This window comes from Rousettus aegyptiacus, unplaced genomic scaffold, assembly GCF_014176215.1.
Source record: "Rousettus aegyptiacus isolate mRouAeg1 unplaced genomic scaffold, mRouAeg1.p scaffold_m13_p_12, whole genome shotgun sequence".
Classification (NCBI taxonomy): Eukaryota; Metazoa; Chordata; class Mammalia; order Chiroptera; family Pteropodidae; genus Rousettus; species Rousettus aegyptiacus.
In genome coordinates, this window is record NW_023416287.1 from 6651559 (window position 1) to 6654893 (window position 3335).

General features: G+C 43.1%; 1 non-coding gene across 1 annotated transcript; it reads left to right on the forward strand.

The window, feature by feature from the left end:
• Positions 1-2955: 2955 nt before the first annotated feature.
• On the forward strand, positions 2956-3028 carry TRNAV-CAC. Its single transcript has one exon. It is a non-coding gene; the product is annotated as a tRNA-Val (tRNA).
• Positions 3029-3335: the final 307 nt, after the last annotated feature.

Here is a 3335-nt window from a genome sequence, read left to right on the forward strand (position 1 = left end):
GTTCTTAGCCGGAGCAATCAACCTCTCCGCGATTGAATTTTTCCATAGTAGACATTTTCCTGCGTGCTGCTCTCAGCGAGCTATCCTGGAGGAAGGTGGGATGCTGAGGAGTGAGCGATGTGCACTCTTTCTACAAAAGCGACATTCATTCGAAGACAAAGCAAAACAAAAGAAAACCAGTAAGCTAACTCAGCCCGCGCCTCTTTGAAGTACACCGTGGAAATCGAGCCTGAGCAGGCTTGTGAACAAAAGGTGGCTGAAGGGAGCTGAACTCGGTGGTCCGAGAATGGAAACCAACAAACAAGTCCGTAAATGTCCACTCAACGGCTTTGGCGGAACTGTTCTCAGCATCACTTGCCCTGGCCCCAGAAGACAATCCGTTTGGAATACTGGGACTTTTTGAGATACAGCCTTTTACTGGAACGTGAGAAATAAAAAAAACAGGGCCTCGATAGAAAAAATAAAATGACAGCCACATCATTAACTAGTACAAAAAAAAAAAGAAGAAGAACACGATAGTTAATTTATGAAGCATCATTTCCATCACGAGTCCCAGTTAACCAAGTTATTACATCACTCGCAGCTCTTGCAAGGAAACTGTGGAATAGGTCCCCATGCATTTAATCCTGCAACCCTCTCCTTCCTTCCCACGTGCTCCGGGCCCTGGGATAAAAATATGAATTGAAAGAAAGTATAATGGACTTTGAATGAGCACATTACTTCCTCCTCTGTAACTGGGGAACAGTAATAATAATTCCTGCCTGGCTGAAGTGTTCCTGAGACTCAAGGAGTCTGATGCCCTTTTTAAATGTAAATCACCACCTCGTTTGTGTTATCAATAGGCTTTTAAGAGGGGTTCAGACCGAGCCATCAAGTAGAAATACGATGCTAACTATATGTGTAATTTTAAACTTGCTGGTAGCTTTCTTTTAAAAAGATAAAAGGAAACAGGTGGAATTAATTTTAGTAATATGGTCTATTTAATTCAAGAGAGCTAAAATATCATTTTAACATGTAATCAATACGAACATTATTAATTTAATATTTCACATTATTTTTCATACTAAGTCTTTGAAATCTGATGTATATTCTACACAAATGGCACATGTCCATCCACACCAGCCGCATTTCAGGCACTCAGTAGCCACATGCCGCTGGTGGTCACCATGTTAGCATAGATCAAAAGAGAATCTGTGAGATAATTCAGCTCCTTCCCCTTCCATTTAAAATTCTTTAAAGATTTAAAGTTGCTGAATTGGTATCATATATACATGGTACAAAAGTTCAGTAGGTACAAAGTCCATACGATGTAAAGTACGTCTCGCTCCCTTCTCTGTCTTCCTGAAACTGAACATCCCTCCCCAGAGACAGCCACAGGTAAGAGAGTCTCAGGTGTTCCTGTCTCCTTCCAGACATATGTATGTATGTATGTATGTATAAGTACATACACACATGTACAGTTGACTCTTGAACAATGCTGAGTGAGGTTCAGGGCACTGACCCCTGTGCAGTGGAAAATCCAAGTATAACTTTTGACTCTTCCAAAACTTAGCTACTAATAGCCTACTGTTGACTGGAAGTCTTACCGATAACATAGTCGATAAACATATATGTTGTATGTTATATGTATTATACATTGCATCCTTGCAATAATATAAGCTGGAGAAAAGAAAATGGTATTAAGAAAATCATAAGGAGAATACATTTACAGTACTGTACATATTTATTGAAGAAACTCTGCATATACGTGGACCCGCTCACTTCAAACCTGCATTGTTCAAGGGTCAACTGTATACACACACATACCTAAATACACACACACACACGCATACATATATATATATTTTTTTTCTCTCTCTCTCTTTTCTGCAATGTGAGCATACCATACGGACTGTTCTTTACCTTGACTTTTGTTCACTTAACACTTTGTTATTTGCTAGTTGTGTAACATTGGGCAAGTTATCACATTTCTCTGTGCCTCAGTTTCCTCATCTGTGAAGTGGAGGTGACAATACCTAAATACCTACTCCAGAGGGCTGTCGAGGAAACTGAATGAAAGAGGAATCACGCAAGACTTAGAATAACGCCTGGCGCGTTCAATAAATATTAAGCTTTTTTTTTTTTCCCAGTAGCTACAAGATTATTCATCGTATGGCCCTCCCCCGACTGATCGAAACGGTCCCCTGTAATGGACATTTCATTTGCTTTTCTTCTCCCGATCTCTTGCTCTCTCAAAGAACGCCACCGCGAGGAGCTTTGTGCAAAGGTCATTTTGACCGCGTGCGAGTACAGCAGATGATAAATCCCAGAACTGGAATTTCTGGGTCCGAGGGTTCGTGGGTGTTTAATTTGCACTTCACGGCCAAATTACCTTCCTGGGAGACCTTACGAGGTGACAGCCCCACCTGCAGCGTGGGAGGGAAGCCTGTGCCCCTCACAGCCTCCCTCTCACAGGACACGTCGACATGTGTCTTCCCTCTGCCCATGTGATCGACGGACAATGCCAAACCATGACGTTTTCCATTTGTCTTGCCCTGTCGTGTTGAATCGGGGCGTCTTTTCATATGTCTAAGGGCTATCAGAATTTCCTTCTCTCGGAAACTTTGCTCTTTTTTCCATTGGATTATCGCACTAAGCCTTTTTAATTCCTGTCTCCCCCACGGCCCTTCTGGACCTCTCCCCACGGACCACCTGGATGCCTTTCCCCCGCGGCCCTTCCTGGCAGTAGGCCAGAATTCCTTTGCATTGTCACCTCGAGCTGTGACTTCAGTCTCATGCCATTAACTGTTCGCACAGGAATAGCACGTGTCTTTTGGCCAAGTCATCAGCGTCCACAGAGCAAGAGTAGGTTCCTTCGTGCTCTGAGAATGCCCGGCACTGGGCCCGGTATAAGGCAGGCATTGGGTGAATACGTTTTCAATATATTTTTGAAAAAGAAAATCAGTGGTTGGAAGTGGTTCCCTAGTGTAGCGGTGAGCACGTCTGCTTCACATGCAGAAGGGCCTGGGTTCGCGCCCCAGTGGAGCCACGGTCTGTGGTCTACGGCCGTGCCACCTTGAAGGAGCCCGATGTCTGATGTCGGAAGCTAAGCCTGGTTAGTACTTGGATGGGAGACCACCAATTATATCATACGTGATTTTTTAAATATCACAGTCATTTGATTTTCTTCTTTTTCTTGATTTCTGCCAATTTCTCCCTTCTTTCTCATAATCCTCCTGCCCTGACCTGGCACATAACCTGTCTTCACAGTCAAGTTCATATCATCTCATATTTTTATCCAGGTTCAATGTAATCCTGGGCAAGAATATTGTGTACAGTTTTTTTTACCAAAATGG